Genomic DNA, 24,635 nt, shown 5'->3' with positions numbered 1-24,635 from the left:
TTTTTTAAAAGTATCCACTTATACCACTTTCTGCCAATCCTTCCCTTGTCCCCCTAACTTCAGGAATCCAATTCTTTCCCCCTGATTTTTTTACTATTCTTTTTAGTGCCTTCAAAAATCTGCCTTACAGATACCTCTAAGATTGAACATTTTCATCACATTTGGAGCCCCTCTCTCTAATCTCTCACTCTTCTGTCATCTTTCTACTGAACATCGCGGGTTCCCCTCCCTGGCACCTATAGCGCGTCAGCCACAAGCTGGAAGGAAAGGAATCGAGAGGAATACTAAGAGAGGGAGTGAGCTCAAGCTATCTCCTGGGTGGCACATTATTTTTAATTAATGCTGCTGCCATTTCCTCACTCTCCCAGCCAAGTTAATGCAACAAGAATTGTGTTGGCATCTGCAGCAGCAAATGGAGAGGAACAGCAGTTTCAAAGGAGGGGGTGACCGCCCCCCGCCCCCAAGCTGGGTACACTTTGCAGTAGGGCACAGTTCACACGCAGATTGCCAGAACTCGGCGAGGCTACTGGTTGGAACTCAGTGGTTCCGGAAACACATGTCCTCCGTGACTGGCAGCGATGCCCGCTCCCCATCATGCTGAGACACTTTGAAGAAGGCTCTTTGCCAAGGTGTTCCCTGCAGTCACACGGGGGGCCAGCTTACGGGGAGCACAGGGGGCAAGAAATTAGCACCCAAACACCTTGCCATTCATGTCCAGGAAACACAGGGATCACAGCGAGAGCCGGGTCCTCTGTCTTCACTTCAGCCCAGTCGTCCCTTCCTTGCTCCCACTCTTCAGATCACCACCCCTAAGAAAGCTGATGATTTCCTTTACCTGTGGCTCAACAAACTGTTCTTGAGGGCCAGTGCAGCCCAGTGTCCGTGGTTCATGCTAGAGATGCAAAGGGATTCAGGATATGGTCCCGGTCCAGTGCAGACAAGATTAGCCTGTGAACAGATCACATCAGACAGTGCACTATCTCTAGTAATACACCAACATCCACATATTATGTTATATACATAGATTCTGTGCCTGTTATCCATTTTTTTTTAATTTTCCAAAAAATTACTAAGCTTTTTGTTTTTTATCTTTAAATTTCTCCTGGGCATATATCTGGAGAAAACCGTAATTTGAAAAGACACATGCACCCCAATATTCATTGCAGCACTATTCACAATAGCCAAGACATGGAAGCAACTTAAATGTCCATCAACAGATGAATGGATAAAGAAGATGTGGTACATATCTACAATGCAACATGACTCAGCCATAAAAAGAATGAAATAATGCCATTTGCAGCAACATGGATGGACCTAGAGATTGCCATACTAAGTGAAGTAAGTCAGGCAGAGAAAGACAAATATCATATGATGTCACTTATATGTGGAATCTAAAAAACTGAGACAAATGGAAAACAAATTTATGGTTACCAAAGGGGAAAGGGGGTGGGGGAGGGATAAATTAGGATGTTGGGATTAACACATAAACACCACTATATATACAATAGATAACCAACAAGGGACCTACTGTATAGCACAGGGAATTCTACTGAATATTTTGTAATAACCTATAAGGGAAAAGAATCTGAAAAGATATATATATATATAAATGAATCACTGTGCTATACACCTGAAACTAACATGATATGGTAAATCAATTATATTATACTTCAATAAAAAATGTTTTTTAATTACCAAATTTATTATTTGTTATCTTTAAATTTCCCAAATAATGTGTGAATACATTCTTCTTTAAGAAAAACTAAAACATTACAGATGAGGCCAAAGGTCTGTAACAAGCACACCACCTCCTCCCCAGACGCAACTATACGTCCTCCTTCCCAAATACGAGGGCAAACGCTGTTTGGGGTTTGCTGCCTATTTCCCAGAGAACAGGTACGTTTTTAAAAAGATACTGACATTCAGGACAGTCTTATTCAAAATGGTACGGCTGACAACCACTGACTGCCGCGTGGCTCCCCGTCTCCTCCCGTTCTTTTCCACCTGTCACTTAGCCTGGTCTGGTGATAAAATTCCAGGCAATGCTTGGAATGTGGACGGGCCAAGATGGCTCTCGTCAAAATGGAATAATCAGAACGCAAGAGAAAGGCTGGGCCTGGGGAAAGCACGCAGATGTCCTCACTGATGGATCCAGGCTGGACCAGGGAAATGAACAAGGGACAGCCATCACCAAGAGAAGCAGGAGGTGGTGGGGAATGCAAAACTGGAGGAAGGATCCCGGGTGAGGGAGATGTGGAGAAGGATGACCATGGTCCTCAGGTCCAGGAGGGATGGGAGAAGCAGGGCCCTACAGGCAAAGCCATAGTCTTTGAGCAGAGTGTGGTTACGGGCATGAGTCTGCATGGTCCCAGGGGAGCGGTCTGCCTCGACCAAGACTTCCTGCCATGGACACCAGTCTATACTTTTTATTAGTAGAACCTAGATTGAGAAACACAACATCCCCAGGAGCATAGACACCCCCCTCCTTGTCCCAATTAAAGGACCTGAGGTTTTCCTTGGCAACCCTATTCGAGGTTTTTTCATCCTGATCTCTAAAGGCCCCAGAGGGTTCAGCAAGACAGAGAACAGGGAGGCTTGTGTGTGTGTGTGTGTGTGTGTGTGTGTGTGCACGTGCTGGTGGAAGAGAGTCTCTTTTTCTCATGTAATAGTGACAAGATTTTTAAATATTAATGTGCTTTTCCCTTTTGTCCGTCTGCGTCCATGACCTGTTCCCTGATAGGTTCAAGGCATTAACCCACCTGGGGAAGAGAGGGGGCTGGTCCCATGGGGAGGAGGAAAGGCATAGGGACTGTTTGGGGAGGGAGGCAAAGAGAAAGCTTCTGAGCTTCAAAATAGAGAGCTGAGCGAAGTATACAGCAGGGTTGAGAGAGGGGCACTTCTGGGAAAGGACTGACGTTCTAAATTCCCTAGTTCTCACTTAACACAGCCAGCCAGCTCCGAGAGCTTTAAGTAAAGGAAGTCTGGGCAGGTAGGAAAGAAGTTAAAGAAAAACTCCCTCTTTCTGACATGAATGACTATGTGGACTTGAAGCAGAGAGAAAAGAGGAAACAGGATGGGGACAGAGACTCTTAAACAAGCAGCTTGATTTCCCCTTCTAGACCATCTCTCTATAATTATAATACACAGAATTAAGGCAACACAAGGCATCGCTGCCCAGCTAGGAAGGTGGAGTCACTGGTTGGGCTGCCAGCAGGGCTGGTTGCTTCCCTGAAGTGCCCTTGACCCCCTGGGGTTTGGACACTGTCTCCGGAGACACAAGGCCTGCTGGGAGGAGGGTGAGGTGCCCGCATGGCAGACGGTGAAGCTGGACGGGCTCGGCCAGGAGCCAGGCCAGGTGGCGGATGCAGCAAAGACACAGGGAGGAATGCAGCGTCAGCAGGAGTGGAGAGGAGGCCAAGGCAGTGGTGATGGGCCTGGGTCCCAGCCCGGCCAGGAAAGAAAAGACCCCGAGTTTCAGCCACAGGCATCAGCATCAAACACCTGCAGGGCTTCCGGAGACGGGATCATGCCAGGAACGTGCTGTGGGTTCCTTGGGGCAAATGGGAGAGCATCCAAGTCCTGGATCCTCCCCTTTATCACAAAAGTGGGGAGGGGTGATTGCTGACCTTCTGTTGTGCTTCCTGGGCCACAAATCATGGCAGCTTTGCGGGGTGGGCTGGGCCCATCCAGTTCTGTCCTCAGAGATGTCCTCTTCCTGGAATAAGAGGTGCAGAGACCTCTGGCTCTTTCCCCAGGTGTTTCCCCAGCAACCGCTCCTAACGCCTTCCCTGGGACAGGCATTTTGGACAGCTCAGTCTTTGGTGGCCTCTCCCCAGACGGAGGGTTCTTGGTCTGGGCGACCCCACTCTGTAGGACAGCTCTGCCAGCAGCCTGGGCACTCAAAGTCTCCCGGTGGCATTGCAGGACCAGGACAGAGCGCACATCTCCTGGTGGCATTGCAGGACCAGGACAGAGCGCACATCTCTGCTTCTTAGCAAGGCTCCCGCAGAGCTGCCGTGATAGTGGATTGGAAACAGCCTTGAGGTGGCTCACCAGGGGCACTGGACCCTCCCAGCCATCCTTTCAGGATTTGCCAAGTAGGCAGGATGCTTCTGCCTGAGCTAAGTTGATAATTACACAGCATGGCGGGAGAGAGCTCCACTCTTAGAGGTGGCTTCCTCCAGAGCCTTCCCAGACCCTGGGCATGGAGAAGAAGGTGCACCAAAGGCTCAGCTTTTTGCCAAAGCAAGAACCAACAGAGGCCAGTCTAGAAACAAAACGAGCACTGCCAGCTTGGATTGCAGGTACCCACTTTTCCTGTAAAACAAGAGACAGGCTCAGACCTCAGGCTGGGGGCTCTAGTGACCTTGAATGATCCAAGACCATCCTGAGTCCATATAACATTCTCTCTTCAAGAAAGGCCTTTCTCTCGACATATAATCAAATGCCATTATATGTTAATATCTCTGTAAGGCCTTTCATCTTTTAAAAATTCCATGTGCTCAATTTGTGTATCTTGAAACCTTCCTGTATCCACAGTTGCTGAGGCTGGGATAGGTCAGCTGGGGTGCCTTTGGAGTCCATACTTACTTATCACATCACATCATAAATAATTTTAATGGGAAAACGTTAGGTGCTATTTTCTTAAAAAGCAGGTTGGAAGTGAGTTCAAAGGAAGGAAAGATGCCATTGGCTTGGGGAATTGGTAAGGTTTCACATGTCTTCTAAATGGTAAAAACAACCAGAATAATTATGTGACCGACTATATCATGCTGCCTAAATACACACAGAAATTTGTTCACCGTGGGGTCATGAAGAGGTCTTTGAACTAAAAGTGAAGGCAAGGTACAGGGTCCTTAATCTGTAACATGGGAAGAACTATATGGCCCTGGTGAGCCGTCTCAGGCCTGTTTCCAGTCCACTATCACGGCACTTACAGCTCTCAATTTCTATTGACACTTTGCTATAGAATGTGTTAAGAATGTGCACTTTTCAACCATCACATTGGGGTAGTATACGTGTCACATTTCTTGATTTTTTTTCTAAATTAAAAAAAAAACAACTGATCAGTTGGCTCTCATAAAAATTAACTTCTGCTCTGTGAAAGCCACTCGTAAGAAAATAAAATGACAAGCTAAAGACTGGAAGAAAATATGTGCAAAGCACATATCTGACAAAGGAGTGGTATCTAGAATATACAGAGAAACTCAGAACTCAACAGCAAAAAGCAAAAAATCCAATTTGAAAATGGGCAAAATACATGAACAGGCGTTTCACTGAAGAGGATCTACAGAAGGCAAATGAACACATTAAAAGGTGTTCAGCGTCATTAGCCATTAGGGAAACACAAATTAAAACCACCGTGAGATACCACTATATTCATATCAGAATAGTTAAAATTAAGAATAGTAACCACACCAAATGCTGATGAAGATGCAGAGAAACTGGGTCACTCATCCACTGCTGGTTGGAATGTAAAATGGTACAGCCACTCTGGAAAAGGTTGGCGGTTTCTTTAAAAAGTAAACATACGATTACAAATGACCCAGAAATGCACTCTTAGGCATTTATCCCAGAGAAATGAGAACCTATGTTCACATAAACACCTGTACATGAACGTTCATAGTAACTTACTCGTAATAGCCCCAAAATTTAAAAAACCAAATGTCCTTCAATGATAAATATTTAAGTGATGGTACACATCCATATCATGAACTACTGGTCACCAATAAAAAGGAGCTAATTATTGATAGGCAACAAGCTGGATGAATCTCAAGGGAATTACACTGCATATAAAAAGCCCATCTCAAAAGGTTACATACTGCATTATTCCACTGATACAGCGTTTTTGTTTGAACAGCAAAACAACGGAAGCAACCTACATGCCAATTTGTGGGCAAGTTGTTAAAGGAATTATAGTACATTCAGAGTGGAATAGTATACAGCCATGAAAAGTATAAGGAAGTGCTTTATATACTGATATGAAATTATCTTCAGGAAGTGAAAAAAGCAATGCAGAAGAGTATGTACAATATGTTGCCATTTCTATAACAATGGGACTACATCTATGCTTGTCACTGATGGTAAATGCTTAAAATTCTACAGGAAGACTACAGAAAAGACCAATAACATTGGGTTGCCTCTGGAAAGGGAAGGTTTTTGATGAGGATCAGGGGTGGAAGGGAGACTTTTTTTTTCTTTGTGCATCATTTCAAAACTTGGAGGTTAAACCATGTGCATTAATTGCTTATTCAAAAATAAAATATATTTTTGGAAAAGAGAAGCTCTGAAAAATATCCTTTTCTAAATATAAATGATGACCAGAGTTTTTCGAGGTCCAAGGGGCCTTCACACTCCCTGCAAGTTTCTTCCTGCCCCTGCATGGCTTTCCTAGGTGATGGGCACTGCACCCGTACTGTCTGCACAGGAAGGGGAAGATGGGAGCCTTTGTTGGTGGCAGGGTGTGTGTGTGGGGGTGGTAGGGAGTGAGTTGGTGACTGTGGCATCAGGCGGAGCTGCATCTGAAAGAGGAAAAAGGTCTTTTCACCTAAAGTAATGCAATTAGGACACCTAGTGTCCAGTGACTTCTCTCACCAGACCTGTTCCCAGAACCATGTTGGCAAGGGAACAGAGAGGAGTTAAGAGCCCTTGCTGTATTTTTTTCCTCCTGTTTCATTTTTAACACTGAAATTACTCCTACCCGAGATGACTTCATCAAGTACATTTGTTGCTTCGCAAACTCAGGAGTTCTCCCTGTTGAAATCCCAAACTACCCCTGTACACAGAGGACAAGGAGAGACCCAAGAAAGAGGCAGACTGCGCCACACTGGTTAATGGCAGGTTGAATAAGCAAGGAAACTTACATACAAGGCTTGTCTGGGACGAGCAGACCTCTGCACCTGCCCACCAGAATCTTAAACGTTTATGTAGAGGCCTTAACTGGGTTCAGTCATGTACGCCGTCCAGATGGTCTTGGCAACACATGACTCTCTCAAGGCTGAGTCCTTGAATATGGCTCCCGCTGTGGGAACGGGGGTCAGAACGTACATTCCAGGGACAGGAGGGGCGAGGAGCCTCTGACTGCCAGGGTCCAGCTTGCAGGTTCACCAGCGATCACGTCCTCTCCGTGATGTCCTCCAATGGTATTTCTGAGACATCTGTTAATTTCTCCTTTACCACTGGAGTGTCTAAACAGCCAGGGAAGGCTCCAAGAGGAACACTCAAACTTCCAGGGCTGCTTTGTCCTTCCTGCAGGGCTAACCCAATTCCACGGGGGGCTCTGTAGCTCTCCTGAGGCTGGAAGCAAGAAGTGTTAGAGTCCCAACCCTCACCCAGCGTCTGGGTCTAGGCCATGACATCCAGACATGGCTAACTGCATACTGAGATGAACAAAGGCAATTTCAAACCAACAGCTTCCTGTCATAGTCTCTATCCATTCCTCTCCTGCATCTTTCACTTTTGTACAAGACTCTGAAGCTATTTGCCCAGGAGTAGTTTGTCTCTAGTTACTCCTTCTTAAACTGTCTTCAGGGAGCTTGCTATATTTTCTGCTCTGATCTGCAAGGGAAATTCCTAAAGGCGTATTAGATCAAAGGTCACTGTGCCCACTTCCAGGGCTGCCTGGAAAGCTAGCTGGATAGACTCTTCTCTGCATCCCCCTCACATGTGTAAATCTGTGATTCAGTTTCATTATCCCGTTTTAGTCTCTGAGCAGCTATGCTGTTACTGTGGCAGAAACAAGAAACTGAAATATTCACTGATGTATTTACAGAAGATGTAATAAAATCTGGCCCCGGAGGTCAGATGGTTCGTATCCCATGGAAAGTAGTACGTGCATGGGCATCAGGATTAAATACATATATTATACTAGGGTTTCAGCTCATTTGCCTAATATATTTGAAAATGACTCAATTTATTGCAAACTAAGATTTAGGAAGCTGAGTTTACAGGTTGACAAATTAGCATTTGTCTGCACATGTTTCACTATTTTGCATAATTAATTCCTCCCCATAGTACACAGGCATTTTCCTCTACAACAAAACCAGCCTATTTCTCGTTCCCTTCCTGTTAGCATCATGTAAATGGTATTTATTCAGAAGATGCATATTCTTTTCCAAAGCATCCCTTGGAACATGACTGAGATTTTCATCCCAATCATTATCAGCTGTTTATTACCCAGCTTCCCAAATCTCGGTCACAAAAAAAAATTAGAAAAGGAAAAGTTGAGTCATAAAAAACAAAGAGAGTGCCAATGAAATGGATTCTCCTGATTCAGATTGACTGGGTGTATCAGTTAGCATTACGAGGACCAGAGAAGAAAAACGCTAATTAATACTGGCTTTAACAATAGAGAAGATATACTGATTCATTTGCCTGAAAAATCCACAGGTAGAGCAGCTGAATAACGTCACCAAGGGCTTTTTTTGTTTTTCACAATGTTCTCTTCAGAGTTGTCTTCTCCTAAGGCTGGCTCTCTTCTTCACTCTAGGATCACTTTCAAGAGCTACATAGTTCCCACCAATAAAAGAGATGCCGTCTTTATTCCCAGCAAAAGTCCTAGGTATGACTCTAATTGGATGGCTACAGTCACATGCCCAACATTGAGCCAATCACTGTGGTCAGGCAGAACAAATGCTCTGATTGGTCAGTCATATGCTTTCTCTCTATAACTGGAGTAAAATCAGCTTCCCTAGACCAACATGCATCCCCAACCAAAACTGGGAGCTGTTAGAAAGAAAGAAGTAAGGGGGGGTGGTGGTGAGGTAGACAAGGAAGCTACCAAAAAAAAATTTACTAAAGTAAAGAATGGGAAATCTAAACTGGAGAAAAATCTGAATTTCTTTAAAAGTATTCTGTAGTGCAGTTTATTTCATTCACATACATGCAGTAAGTCAAATGAGGCCAACAAAGTGTTGACAGGCACTCACTTGAATGAACAGACATGGCTGATTGGCAATGAGCCTCTCAATTACATATAAGCACACCAATCTTCTTTTGTTTTTTAATTTGGTACTTATATAGAGTTTGTTCTTTGAAGGCAGGCCCACCAGACGTTTTATGAAGTACAGCTCATTGTTTTGTATTTGAAAACTTGAGATTGCTGCAGCAGGAATGGAAATGCCTGGCAGTTGAGGCCTTGAGTGGAACAGGAAAGAGGCACAGCTGCTTACTGCCCTTCCTTCTCTCTTGTAAAATTGGGCAAAGCAAGGAGTATGGAAGACCCAGCTAAGAAAGTCTGTGATGCAGAATGCACAAGGACAGCAGGTCTGGATTTCCACCAGGGAAGTATTTGAGATGTTCTGGCATAGCAACCATCTTTAGCAGTGTAAACATAATATCTCAATGAGTTTAAATTATTGTTCACATGGAAAACCCTTTCCTGATTGGAAATAGCAGGAAAGAGATGATACTTAGTGGGAATGACCAAGTCTTTTTTCTGCAGTGGAACTTGTATAACTTCACAATCACTGACTAAGCAGAAATTGCAAGGATGCATCTGATTCTCTCCCTCCTCCTCCTCCTCCTCCTTCGCCCATGGCAGACATAACTAATCAATCACGCACATTCCCTCTAAGCTTAGAAACGGCTTCACAATCTCTCTTGACAAAGTGCTCCAGGGAGCCACTACCAATTGATCAGACTTGGAAATAGAGATAAAACCTGCTTGACATAACAAATTTTAGCCTGATCCTTTCCCATTTTCATTTTCTGTGATGTTTCTCCTATGGAGGTGATCCATTTGGGGGCTCATTTATTCCCTCAGCTGAATTGAGGGACCTATGAGTCCTCTTCTCCCTGACATAAGCCTTCTCTCCTCATTGTTCTCAGGTACCTCTTACAGGAGCATTTCCCCAAGGATTATTTTAAAGCATACCAAATCGTCCCCAGATCACTCCTTATTTTATAATCTGTAACTGTCAGTGATTGATTGATTTGCCTATATTTATTTTTTCTTTATTGGTAACTGCCATACACTCCTTTCTTTGGGGTTCTTCTCTCTGCACTGAAGTACAGAACAGGATGAAGCTGCATAATACCCCTTTTTAAAAGTTCCCTCCTTGGGCTTCCCTGGTGGCACAGTGGTTGAGAGTCTGCCTGCCGATGGAGGGGACACAGGTTCGTGCCTCGGTCCGGGAAGATCCCACATGCCGCGGAGCGGCTGGGCCCGTGAGCCATGGCCGCTGAGCCTGAGCGTCCGGAGCCTATGCTCCGCAACGGGAGAGACCATGACAGTGAGAACTCTGCGTACCAAAATAAATAAATAAATAAATAAAAGTCCCCTCCTCATCTTAAATAAATACACCCAGCTTTTCAGGTGAAGTAAGGTTTACTTTGTGTAATTTGTACCTGTTGTTTCTTAGTGTGAAGTCAATGACCCACCTGAATCAAAATTTACTAGGGTGGGTTTCTTATTAGAAATGGTATTTCTGAACCTCACTCCAAAGCCAACAAAGCAGAATTTCTAGTGACCTGATTTTTTTAGCCAATTCCCGAGGTGACTCTTAGGCCCGTTAAAGTTTGAAAATAACTGCTATGGGAACCAGACAGGGGGTTGGGGAGAAATCGTGGTAAGCTTATCTAGACAGAAAGAGTCTTAAAAGTTTTTAACAGTGGTATCTCCTGAGCTCTATTGATTTTTAGATGGAGCTATGTCTGATCCTTCTTAAGCTTTTACTGACTCATTTCTTGTGATTCTGCCCTGAAAGTCAGACTAGAACATAGCCAGATTAAGAGGCAGGTCAATGCAACACCTGTATGGGACATCAGTCTAAGACTGTCACTAAAATGTCACTGACAATAAGTGGAGAATACCGTATTTACAACTCAACTGCACATGAGCTGGAAGGAATATTCGGATGAGTTGCTTTGGGAGCAAAATTCCAAGAAGCTTGTCCAAATATAATAAAAATAACAACAATAATGATAATGATGATGATGATGATGATGATGATAGTCCCTGGCCTTCCAAGGAAGTTGAGTGTGGTAAACTGTAGGGCTGCATGGAATATCTGAGGTTTGGGCCAGAGCTGAATGGTCTGGATGAGAGAACAGGTGAGGGCCCAGCCTGTGGCCTTGCACCCCTGCTTCACCACCTATATAATCAATCATGTCTATAAATAAATGGACCAACAGATACTCAAATTATAACAGATTTAAGAGGTACCCCACTTGTAACCCTCCCAGGAAACCTGTCTATTTCAGGTGGCCGGTCAAAACTGTCCAATTCTTTCATTTTCCATTTTAATCCTTGGGAATTTTTCTCCCAGGTCCCCATCCCCTTCTCTCCAAAGTCAGCCCCTCAGCCTTGAGAGACCACAGGATTCGTGCATTAAAATTTGCATCTCTGAAGAAACTTCTGCCGAGCTTGACAAGCAACCAGAGGTAATAGAAGTCTTCTGGCTTCACACAGAAGTCATCCCAGGCAGTTCCCTAGTACATTTACCGGTGCCTCACGGCGGCCTTTGAACCCAGCATACAACCCATAGTGAACTTGTCTGATGTCCCTCCACTTGGAAAGATATATCTCCTCTCCTCCACCTAGTCAAGCAAGAAGTCAGTTATTTTCTGCTGCCCTGCCCTCCTCCACCAAAGAGGACAACATAAAATATAAATCCTTCAAATTCACAGAAATATTGAATACTTACCTCCATGGTTTTCAGGCCACAAAACCCTGTGTCATTTTTTCCCCTGTTGTCTGATGCGGCCCTTTATGCTGCTTCAGTGCATGTGTGAGAGGCGAGGCCAGCCTGTGACAGCGTGGGGAAGCACAGTACTCTCCTTTGGGAATATTCATTTAACTGTGTTTTTGCATGAATTTCCCCCACCTAATTATTTTTATGAGATATTAGCAGATGGTGCATTCTTCACTTGCCCAATACTGCTAAACTATCTAAAATACATGAGCTCTTATCACTGAGTTCTATTTAGGAATCTACTAAGTTTCTGTTTCAAGATGGAAGCCTAAGCATGTGTTGCTACTTCCATATTCTTTCAAGTTTACATTGAAATTACACACACACACACACACACACACACACACACACACACCCTATAACAGAGCGGGGGAAAAGAAATAGATACCATCGGTAACACTTAAATTTTGGGGACTGTCTGGAGGATACAATATAGTCTTCACCTGATTCACAGAGAAAAATGAGAAGAAACCACAGCCCAAGGCACCAGAGTTAAACATCGGTCTTCTCAGAGGAGCCCAGAGAAGGCCCACATTAGCGTCCCCAGGTGCAAGCGTGGGCCAGAGGTCATCTTCAAGGTTTTTATTGAAGAACTGCATTTTAAAGCCTACGGCAGTAGGTCCTTTTCTCTTCAACAGAGTTGCTGGCAGCTATGGCTTTTACATTCAGGCCAAAGCCTGGAAACTGCTTTCTAGAGAAAGTAGTTGATCTGTTACTACAAGAAATGGGTGATCTATTATCATTGCTTCGTAACAAACCACTCTGAAATTTAAGAGTTAAAAAGCATTATGTATTATCATCTCTCATCTTCCTGTGGGTTGACTGGGCTCAGCTCGACGGTCTGTCTCTCGTGGGTGAGCAGGGAGATGGAGTCATCTAAAGGTTTCCTCATTTGTGTCTCGCACCTGGCACAAGCCATCCGAGTGGCTTGGGTATCTGGGGCCTGGCCCAGTGTCTGTCTCTCCAAACAACCTCTCCATGTGGCTAGCGCTGGCTTCCTCACAGCATGGTCGTCTGCCAGGAGTTGGACTTCTTACATGCCACATCTGACTTTCCCCAGAGCTCATGCTCTAAGAAACAGGAAGTGACAGCTGGCCCAGGCCCAGAACTGATTATGTCCCTTCAGTTAATATTCTATGGATCGACGTCATCATAGATCCCTACAGACTCAAGGAAAGTGGGGATCCAACTGCACCTTTCAGGGGGAGAAGTGAACAAATGACTTACATCCATCCTACCCTAGAAGAGTTCCTGGCAAGGGTGTTGGAGACTGCCAGAGAAACAGCAAAATTGAAACACTCAAAGGCTCCATGCTCAGAGGGCTTTGCACTGACAGTTATGGGGGTCCCTACCCTGCTTTCATATTCCTGGTCCCCAAACATGAAAAGAGAGCCTGCCTATAATTATGCTTGCTGACTGAAACCTCACATTTGGTCTTTCTATTTAAGAAAAAGGCCTGTTATGAAAGAGACATATACAACTGCTGAGGAAAGGCACACCAATTGTCTGCACATGTCAGAGTAGCCTGTCATTAAAAAGAAACAAAAAAAAAGCTCTTGCAAACAAAGATTGCAAGGTATTAAAAAAACTCAGAAGCATGAAAGAGAAAGAGAAGGATCATTAAACACAAACTAAATAATCCCAGAGGAGGGAAAAAAGAGATCATTCAGGAAAAAGATGAGAACTATTTAAAAACATTCTGATTTCTGCCTACAGGTTTGGGCAGATACCGTAACCACAAATTAAGGGCAGTCTCTTTTGCAAAGGTACCAATCAGAGAGTAAGAAAAAATGTTTCAAAATGAAGATATTACTGCAAAAGTAAAGATTTCACTAGATAGGTTGAATAATAAATTGGACAAAGATTAAGATTAGGTTTTTGATCTGGGAAGTAAAATCAAAGGAATCTCTCAGAACTGGGAGCAAAAAGATAAATAAAATATATGGGAAAAGTTAGGAAACACAAATGTCAAATCTAGGAGGCCTGACAGCAATCTAGTAGATTTCTTAGATGGAGAGAACAGAAGCATAAGAAGATAAAACATAATTACAGACATTAAAGAAAAAAATAAAACTCCCTGAACTGAGAGTAAACGTGACTCTTAATACTGAGCATCTCCTGAGTATGGAGAAGGATAAATGAGAAAATAACTCACATATAGATGTATCATGCTGAAATTTCCTAACTCAAAGCATTAAGTGAATGTCCTTAAAGTTTCCAGAGAGAAAAGAGAGGTCACACCCAGGGAAAGATGAACATATTAATATGCACTTCTGAGCAGCAACACTGAGCTATGTTAGAGGAGCAATATATTCAAATTTCTAAGAAGAAACTATATTGGATCTGGAATTCTATACCCAGCTAAGCTATCAATAAAATGCAGAGATTAGAAAAGAAAAGAAGATGTTTATGGCCAAACAAGGATGCAGCAAGTGTATCGCCTGTATTTCTAATATGTGAAGAGATGGCTTACCAAAGTCCTCCTACAAAATGCAGAGCAACTATGGGAGGAAGGCCAGCATGAAACATACATTGTAGATGCAGCTGAGCATCATTCAGAAGTAAATGAAGCAAGAAAGACATTAACAGACAGTACATTGGACTGGAGTGCTTGGAAATTATACAGAAAAGATGGGTAAATATGATTACCCAAACTTTTAAAAGTTTAAAAAAACAAAACTAAGTTTGAAATATACGTAGCAAACCAGGAAAATATTTGCACCACCTGTAACAAAGGACTAATATTCTTAGTATGGAAAGTGCTTTTTAAGACAATTTTAAAAATGGAATAGAAATAGAAAAATGGGCAAATATCATGAATGGGCAAGTCACAAAGGAAAGAAAGAAATGAAACCAGATAAAAGGTGACTGGGATGTAGTGAATGTTTGAGTTCCCCCCCCAAAATACACATATTGAAATCCTAACCCCCAACATGATGGAATTAAAATGTGGGGCCTTTGGGAGGTAATGAAGTCAGGAAGGTGGACACCCATGATGGGATATGCATCCTTAAAAAGGAGACTCCACCAACAAGGACCTACTGTAGAGCACAGGGAACTATACTCAGTATTTTGTGATAAGCTATAAGGGAAAAGGATCTGAAAAAGGATATATATACATATATATATATATATATATATATGAATGAATCATTTTGGTATGTACTTGAAACCAACACAACATTATAAATCAACTATATTTTGATTTAAAAAGTTATTATTAAAAAAAAGGAGACCTCAGAGAGCTCTCTCCCACTTCACTGGTGAGGACACAGTGAGAAGACAGCCACGCATAAACCAGGAAGCCGGCTCTCACCAGACACCGAATCCGCCAGCACCTTGATCTTAGATTTCTTAGTCTCCAGAACTGTGAGAAAATACATTTGTTGTTCAAGCCACCCAGTCGATGGTATTTTTGTTTAGCAGCCCAAACAGACTAAGACAGTGACAGTCTCTGGATTTCCCACAGGGCTGCTCCTCCCTAGAAATTCGGCCTGAAAAGAATGATCCCATTCACTCCCCAGGGCTCACGTGGATGGGTGGATCGGGAGTGCGGGGGAGTGTTGACTTTTCAAGGGAGACCGTGCTTACAGGTAGAGGGCAGGGTACTTTTTTTTTTTTTTTTTTAACAGTTACCATGTGTGAAACTTCGGAGAAAGAGAAGTTAGGCTAAGGGAAATTTTTCGGGAGTTTGCTCTGCTAAGTACGTATGTGTTTAATAATTATCACGTTTATTCCTCATTATGACCTCCTGAGAAAGACAGCTTGCTTAGCAGTAGGACATTGGTGAGTTCTGAATAGCAATCAGCTTTATTTTTCCCATTTGTGCTCCAACCACACTCTGCCCTTTTCCTCAGCCACAACGTGGGCCAATTGTATCACTTTCTGGTTGCTTTGGGTTATCAAAATTCCATCTGGTTTAAAGCTTTACTCAAATCTCCTATTTTAAATTCATAATCAGCTTTGGGTTCTCATTGTGGTTAGTGGGAAGGGGTCTACTCTTTCACTCTTGTCTTGCAGTGCAGGGTAGGGCCATGGTCTCCTTCTTGGTTCTCTTCTCCCCACTACATTTCCAGGCTTCATTCCTCTAGGAAGACAGAGAGGAAGGAGAGGGACATTGGAGTTGACTTTACCTAACTGTGAATCCACCTCCTTCTATCTGGTGTGTTTTTGGTCTCCAGAAATGTGCTGGCATCTGTGTAGATGCAGGTGAGGTTTTCTTGGGACGGTGCGCAACGACATCACAGCCTCTGTAGTCACCCACCTCTTCCTTGTTTCCCTTTGCACCTGCCAGTGGTCCACACCCTCAGCCTCTCTCCTGATGGTCTTGGGTGGCCTCGGCCTGCAGCGGCTTGAAGCAGGATTTCAGTTCCCAGAGATTGAAGTCAGGCCGCGGCAGTGAGAGCACTGAATCCTAGCCACTAGACCAATGGCCAGTGACAAGGCCCTGGCCTGTATGGCTTTGCAGAAATGAATTCCCACAAAGATGGAAAATAGTAAACAAGTAAAGTGTTTATTAGGAGGAAAAGGAGTACGTGTGGATAGACACACGGGCAGACTCAGGGAGAGAGAGTCGCGCCCTTGTGGTGGTTTGAATAACTTCTGTGGCTCATTTTTTCCGGGTTTCCTTTGGCCACTCATCTTCCTTTGCCTGGTTTTGAGTCCGTATTTAGTATATCTCAGGGTCCTACCATGTGTGCAGGCGCATCTCTTAGCCAAGATGGATTCTAGAGAAGAGGCCTATGGGTAAGTTGACATCACTTACTATGGGGTGGCGCCCCCTCCTTTTTTGACCTCCAAGCAACCTTTCTGCACATGTGTACTCGGGAAGGTCTCCTTGACTTCGAGAATGAGGAATACGTGGTCTTTTATCTCTTATCTGGACAGGGCTCAGCTTCTCCTCCGTCCTGCTATTTCGTAGTATCTGCCCACAGGGGACGAACTGCTGTTCAGCCTGGGGCCCATCTATCTCCTGCCTTACTGATGGGTATCGCTGAGCTTGCCTGGTTGAGCTCTGAGCAGTCCTCAGGGCTTGCCTGCTCTGCTAACTTAGGCAGTCCTCTGTGTGATGCCCTGGGATGGCTAAGTGCCTCTTCTCGTTCTTGGAGGTCCCTGGAGTTCCGGGCTGCAGCCCCTCCATCCTCTGGTAGGCACACTAGACCACGGTCCCCACTGCCCGTCTGCTGAGGGCTTCTCCCGCAAGCTTCCTGCCTTTAGAAATGCCCATAGAAGGGGGTGTCTGTCACTGAGCTCATATCACTCCCAGGGACACGGTCACCTTCTCCCAAGAATCGTCTCATGGTGCCCTGCTCCGAGGGTGGCATCCAGCCCGGGAGTGGCACGCCTGGCTCTCCTTCCTGCTGGGACTGGAGATCTCTCCTAGTGATGCTTTTGGAGCCCTCTTCCCAGCCTCTCAATGGGTTTTTTGGTTTTTTCGAGTAGGGAGGGAATAAGCTCCCTGCCCCCGTGAGAAGAAGTAACGCCCCCCCCACCCCGCACCTCCTACACAGACACAACTTCAAAACTCTGACCATTTTCCTGCCCGTCCCTTTTTGCTACACCTCCCGTTCACACACTTCAGTGCATGAGAGTTTCCAGCTTTGCTGGATGAAGCTCCAAACCACAGGACATCACCCAGCTCCCAGGCTGGGTCCCATCTGCCAGTCCCACCTCGCAGCTACCCACTGGTTTTGCCAGGGATTTCTAAAGCAGGCTGTGGTGATGCAGAAGAGAAAAGCCACACCCGCCTCTGAAATGTCGGAACACTTTCTTGACTACGGCCATTCATACACTGAAAACGGTTTCATTCAGATTTTGTTTTAGCCTCTCTTTACATGAGAGGCTAATGCTTTACATGATAGGCTTGAAAAGACAAGAGCATTAATTAACATACGACTTGATGGAAAAATATAAATAGAAATCAAAACAAAAGTCTAACCTTTAAAGGGTTCAAATTTAAAATCTCTGAGAAAGTGAGTGATGATTTTATTGATGTAGTTTCTCCACCAGCTCTCAAAACCTGCAGGTGTTAAATTAGCTGCACAAGAATTTCTCTCTGCTTCCGAGCCTGCGGTAGAAACTTGCTAATGAGAATTAGAGGAAATTAATGGGAGAGGGTCTAGGAGGCCACAGGAGAAGTTCAGCACAGCTTCCTGTGTGGTAAATTTTCAGAAAAGCTGCTGTAATTTACCATGACCCAGGAGCTTATAAGTAAAAACAAAAAACAGGAAAACAAAAAATGTGCAAAGCTACACCCTTATTCGTACACTTCTCCTAACACACAATCCTAAAAAATGCTAACGACAAGGTCAGTTTCAAAAGGGCTATTGCCTGGACTTCCCTGGTGATGCAGTGGTTAAGAATCCGCCTGCCAAAGCAGGGGACACGGGTTCGAGCCTTGGTCCGGGAAGATCCCACATGCCGTGGAGCAACTAAGCCCGTGCGCCACAACTACTGAGCCTGAGCTCTAGAGCCCGCGAGGCACAACTACTGACGCCTGCATGCCTAGAGCCCGTGCTGCGCAACAAGAGAAGCCACTGCAATGAGAAGCCCGTGCATCTCAATGAAGAGTAGCCTGCACTCACCGCAACTAGAGAAAGCCCGTGTGCAGCAATGAAGACCCAACACAGACAAAAATAAATAAATAAATAAATAAATTAAATTAAAAAGAAAAAGCTATTGCCAGCCCCCGGCCCCCACAAAAACAACAACAACAATAAAACAGGAGCACTGTGAAGCAGGACCCATACCTTAGTGTCCCCAAAACTAAACAAAAGGAGAGTAAGATCGATGTCAACAGTGATGGTGATATAATTATTATGTAAATTCTGACTCCAGCAGGAAAGATGGGGCTAATGCTACATCTTTAGCAAGCAAAAGGTTTATAGTTTATTTGGTCCAAACGTCTCATTTTACAGATAAAGAACCTGACGCCCAAGAGGTTAAGATGGCACCTAATCTTTTTTCTTTTAACTTTTTATTTTGTATTGGAGTATAGCCAATTAACAATGTTGTGATAGTTCCAGGTGCACAGCAAAGCGACTCGGCCATACATATCCATTCTCCCCCAGACTCCCCTCCCATCCAGGCTGCCACATAACACTGAGCAGAGTTCCCTGTGCTATACAGGTGGTCCTTGTTGGTTATCCTTTTTAAATACAGCAGTGTGTACATGTCAATCCCAAACTCCCTAACTATCCCTTCCCCGCACCCTTCCCCGCCGGTAACCATGAATTCATTCTCTAAGTCTGTGAGTCCGTTTCTGTTTTGTAAATACGTTCAGTTGTATCATTTCTTTTTAGATTCTGCATACAAGTGATATCATACGATATTTCTCTTTCTCCATCTGACTTACTTCACTCAGTATGACAGTCTCTAGGTAGGACGGTACCTAATCTTAATGGACTTGAATTCATGCCTAGATGTCAAATCTACTAAGTTATATCGATACAGACATTGACAGGGATAATAATATTAGCTCTGAAACTGGTCCACGGATGTCAATGACCAAAACAGTCGTGTAAAAATTAATGATCAGGGACTTCCCTGGTGGTCCAGTGGTTCAGACTCCATGCTCCCAAAGCAGGGGGCCTGGGTTCGATCCCTGGTCAGGGAGCTAGATCCCACGTTCATGCCACAACTAAAAGAGTCTGCACGTGGCAATGAAGATCCTGCATGCAGCAACTAAGACCCGGCGCAGCCAAATAAATAAATATTTTAGAAAAGAATTAATGAGCAGAAACTTCAATTAAATAGAGTTGGGAGACCAGAAGGGGGCGCTCTCAAGCCCTGTGAGGACAGCAGAGCCCAACAGGAAGAAGAAAGACTCGTCTTCTTTCCTGGCCAGGACTCAGACAATGACAAGCCTTGAAAAACTCTTTGTTTACTATCACCCTCCCAACTTCCTTTCCGTACTATAAAAGCGTTCTCCTCTCCTTGCTATACAGGTCCTTACAGGCGGCTTGCTGTGGTTGCAGACCCCGAACTGCAGTTTTCTGCTGACCCTGAATAAACCCATCTTTGCTACAGAACTATCTGTCTGTCTCTTTGTTTCAGGTCAACAGTGGTGACCTAATCCGAAGGCCAGCACTCATTTCATTACTAGCATTCCACTAAATTTGGTCTGGCGAACATTCATGGAACACGTACCATCCTAGGCACTGTCACTGACAAAGAATTCATGGTTTCAACAAGGGAAGCCAATGACTGGTATTCAAACAGGTACCTACACGCCAAGGTGATCCGTGATAAGCAAGCTGCCATAGGGACAAAGATAAAGAAGCAATTAATTCCACCACAGGCCAAGGAGGGTGGGGAGGCTCTCGGGAAAGAATGGAGAAGAGGAGCTTTTTTTTTTTTTTCCAGTGGAGATGAATACCAAACTGTTTCTAAAAGATAAGGTATTGATCAAGAAAAAGTGGGATGGGAATTCCCTGGCAGTCCAGTGGTTAGAACTCCATGCTTTCACTGCCAAGGGCACAGGTTCCATCCCTGGTTGAGGAACTAAGATCCTGCAAGCCAGCCAGCATGGCAAAAATTTTTTTTTTTTAATTACACAAAGAAAACACTGGGAAGAGTGGGAAAGCATGAACAAAAATAGAGTCCTAACACAGGGAGTCTGGGAAATGGGAAGTGAGTCCAGTTGACAGAAAGGCTGGAGACTCGGCTGGAGCTAAGCTGGATTTGTATGACTTTCGGCACCACGCGGGTGATTTTGTACTTTATTTTGGTGAATAATGGAGAGGCAGTTGAGGAATATTTTTTAGAATGAGTGAGATTGGATTTCTGTTTTAGAAAATGATTCTGTTGGTATTCCAAAGGATGGATGGGAGGGTGGAGAATCTAAAGGCAGGAAGATCAATGAACCAGCAACTGAAAGAGTAGAAGAGAGAAATAAATGGCTCACCAAAGCCTGCTGGTGGGGATGGAGAGGAGGGCTGGGTTCTGAGCCATGTGTCCAAAGTAGAACTGATAGGACCCCTGAGGATTGCATATGATCACTGGGCAGCTCAGACTTTTGGTGACAGCACCCATGATGCAATGTTTAGAGGAATGTTCACTGTACATGTCAATCCATGTGATGATGAGGCTGAACCCCCTTCCTCTCTGTGTTCTAGCATTGACTGCTGGTCTGACTTTTGAATATCAAACTTGTTTCTGCTTCTGCTTTGCCCTCTACCTGGCATGCTCAGCTCCACATTATTATAGAGCGCGGTCCTCATCCTTCAGGTACTGTTAAAGGCTGGACTGTGATCTCCCAAACTTCATAAGTTGAAGTCCTAAAACCTACTGCATCAGAATGTGACCTTATTGCGAAACAGCGTCATTGCAGACGCAGTTAATTAAATTAGGATGAGGCCATACTGGGTTAGGGTGGGCCCCTAATGCAATGTGACTGTGTCCTTATAAAAAGGGGAAATTGGGAGATAGATGTGCACACAGGGAGAACGCCGTGTGAAGATGAAGACAGAGGTCGGGGTGACACCTCTTCAAACCAAAGAATGGCAAAGCTGGCTAGCAAACCACCAGAAGCTAGGAGAGGGGCATGGACCAGATTCTCCTCCACGGCGCCCAGAGGGAAACAACTCTGCCAACTTCTTGATCTTGGACTTCTGGCCCCCAGAACTGTGAGACGATACATTTCTGTTATTTAACCCTCACACCCAGTCTGTGGTACTTTGTCATGGCAGCTCCAGGAAACAAATACAAGTCTCAATTCAAACTACAACTCCTGGGAGAGGTTGACCACGCAATATAAAATAGTGCCCGCCCCCATCACATTCCTTTGCTCTACTGTTTCCACAACATTTAACATTACCTTATCTTGTTAATGTATTTATTTATTTGTTTTTGTCTATTCCTCCCACCCAGCCACACTGTGCTCTGCCATCCTTAGAATGTATGGTCCTTGACACTGGGGGATGTTTCTTGGACTTTGCTGTGTCTCCAGACTTTAGAACAATCTGGCGATAGCGGACAATCAATACATGTTTCATTGAACGGATGAATAAATAGACGAACATCAGTCGTGACATTAAAGCCAACTGTAATGTCAATTACAACTCAAGTATTCTCATTTGTCCTCTGGCTAGTGCGAAATCTGGGATGTCTGTCTTCTAGTGCAGAATCATCTGGAGGGTCCTTCACTCAAACGTCTGGGCTGGGATGACTTGCAGAGCAGTACTGCCACCAGAACACCTGCATGGGCCTCTCCAGGTGACTTGGCTTCCACACACCAGGGCTGCCTTAGCTTAGCTGGACTTAGAAGGCAGCCTAGGACGCCAAATGCGAGTGCTCCAGAGAACAAGCTAGAAACTGCATCACCCTTTATGTCCCAGTATAAAGTCACACAATGTTGACTTCACTGTACTCGCACTGCAAAGCAGCCATAAGCCCGTCCAGGCTGAAGGAGGGAGGGGACACAGACCCCACCTCTTGAAGGCATGGAGGCAGGATTATATTACAGAGGAGGATACGGGATGAGAGATACTGTGTCACAGCTCTTTTGGGGAAATAGAGTTTGCCACAGATTCCAATTCAAAGCCTGATTCTTGGGTCTTACTCCAAGAGATTCTGATTTGTGCATCTCAGTGCAAGACTGGAAAACCTTTTGGGCATCCTGGGAGTGCATATTTTTAACAAGCATTTCAGGTGTTTCTGATGCTAAGATCCACAGCCCCACTGCCTAACAACTCTGCATAGGGCCTGTCGAAAGCCTCTCGACAGCTGGATTTAAATGCACAAGCCAGTTCACTGTTGTGCTCTCCCCAAGAATAGAAAATATAGAGATACAAGAAGCTGAAATGCCGGGGCTCCTAAATCCATAAAAACAAGATTTTAATATAACAATAGATATATTGAGATAAAAAAATGACTATACTGACATGTAAATTTTAAAATAGCTTTGGTGAAATATTGCAAAATGTAAAAACCTAAACCAAATGTTATGCTCTTACTAATGCAACTGTGCTCAATTCCTGCCTAAGGAAACCATTCCTGGTCCTAAATTAGGAATTTACAGTAAATCCCTTTCCAATAACGCAGACTTCCTTGGGGTGTACTTGTGCTTTCTGTAATCGCTGTGAGTGCTTTAAAACCCCTCCAGTTGCCATTGTTTTAGAATGGCTACCCCAATTCTCACCTTAGCTTTTGGGTTAATACTGGTTTTTCTTGATCATTGTTCTCTGATTCATATGCATCCCCTGTCCTTTGGACAGAGTCAAGATACCACAAACCAATATGACCTCATTGATTACCATTCTTAGGATTATCTTATTCTGAATTTGGGTTTTTCTGTAACAGGTTACAAACCAATCCCAAATCACTTGCAGGCCTTTTGTGAGAAATTATAATGGCTTGCCTCACATAAAATTTTTTTAAGTGCTGTTAATTCCCTGAACAGGTTTGAATCCGATTTCTTTCCAGAAAGTGTCTTTGAATTGATTACTTGCTGCCCACCTCCCACCAGTCTTAATCTTGTAAACATAACCTGGATACAGCAGTGAAGCCCTTAAGATTTAGAGCGGATTCCTTGCAGTTTCATAAGAGCGCGGGGCTGTGTACAAGCATTTCCTGACACAGGGTGTTAGGAGACTCAGAGGTAGATCTAAAGAGCTCTGAAGATCAGAGCTAGGGAAGGAAAGGAGCCGGGTCAGTTCTGAGGCAAGTGGAGGGAGGGGGATACAGGATCAGGGACCTGCCACACGCTGGGGACCAGGAGAGGCAGGGCTGAGCTGATGATGGCTGTTAGCAGAAGTAAAGCAAAGCCAGGGAGAATGAGAACAGATCCAGGTAGCCAGGAAAGTCACAAGCAGTCCTTCTGTGGATAAGAAGCCTTTGGCCTATGGGTCCCCTTCAGGAAGTAGCTGGGAAGCCCTCGACGGTACAAGGTGACTGGGATCCTGTTGCTACTGGTGCAGGCTCAGAGCACGTGGGTGTTGGGACGCTGTCTCTGCAGAACAACCTTGGCCGGGCGTTCTTGGGCTGTCCTGGGTGACTCAACACCAGTTGGCCAGACTCAGAGCCCAAATGTTTCCCTCGTCCTCCCCTTTGGCTCCCAGAACTATGGACTCAGGAAAGAGGGATCCTCAAGGGTTTTTTTTTTTACTGGGGGGGCGTCGGTGGGGAGAGCATCCCTGAGTCACCTGCAGGATGCTGCCCTTTAGGAAATTAATTAGGACTTCGGCTGTTTATGCTAATAATTGTCATCATGATTACCGTAGAGATTACTTACACCTCTGTGAGGAATACTTTCGGCAAATCTGTGTTGTTTTCCTCTTTGTTGTGGCAGCCTTCCTCGTTTTCCTCTCTTCTTTTTGAAGAAGCCTCAGCCACCTGCTTTCCACCTTCTCCTTCTCTTCTTCCATTTCCTCCTTTTCTCCGCCCTTCCCTGTTTAGAATGAGTCACAGGACATTAGGGACAACGGGAAGTCGAACCAAGACCACCTCGTCAAACCTCGAGCCTTTACACCTGAGCAAACTGCATCCAGAGACAGGAGGCGACAGCTGTGGCCAGGCGGCTGGCTTGTGTCAGATCCAAGCATTATACCCAGCAGTCCTAGGGCCACATCCGATATTCTATTTGCTGCTTCAAACAGCTGCATCTTCCTGTTTGCCTTTTTTCTCATTGCCTGCTTTCCTCCCTCCTCTTTCTGACTCTAAGAAAGATGGGTAAGCCCCTGAGAGCTCCCAGAACAAGAAAAGCTATGTGTTTGTAGTGAAGAAGGGCTTGTAAGGGGCAAGAACCGCAGGCCATAAACAGCTATCTGAGGCCCCTATGGGCTCCGTGCCCAAACGTGTCCCAACAGAGACCCACGCCTCCCTTCCTCTCTGGCACGGAGCCCTGGAGGGGTCATTCTGACTTGCAAAGTGAAAATTGGTTGCTCAGTGATGGCTCAGGCCAGGAGCCACTGAATCCCAACCGTCAGCCACTGACATTATTGC

The 24,635-nt window shown here is 44.7% G+C and overlaps 1 long non-coding RNA gene across 1 annotated transcript; it reads right to left on the bottom strand.

Moving 5' to 3' along the window:
• On the bottom strand, positions 1 to 24,216 carry LOC113633087 (uncharacterized). Its single transcript, XR_003438053.1, has 2 exons — positions 23,926 to 24,216; positions 1 to 948 (listed from the first exon to the last, which is right to left on the bottom strand). It is a non-coding gene; the product is annotated as an uncharacterized LOC113633087 (long non-coding RNA).
• Positions 24,217 to 24,635: the final 419 nt, after the last annotated feature.

Source organism: Aethalodelphis obliquidens, unplaced genomic scaffold, assembly GCF_003676395.1.
Source record: "Aethalodelphis obliquidens isolate GAN/ISIS:26980383/991018 unplaced genomic scaffold, ASM367639v1 scaffold38, whole genome shotgun sequence".
Taxonomy (NCBI): Eukaryota; Metazoa; Chordata; class Mammalia; order Artiodactyla; family Delphinidae; genus Aethalodelphis; species Aethalodelphis obliquidens.
Note: the sequence above shows the minus strand (reverse complement) of the source record. Positions and strands in the feature narration are given on the sequence as shown.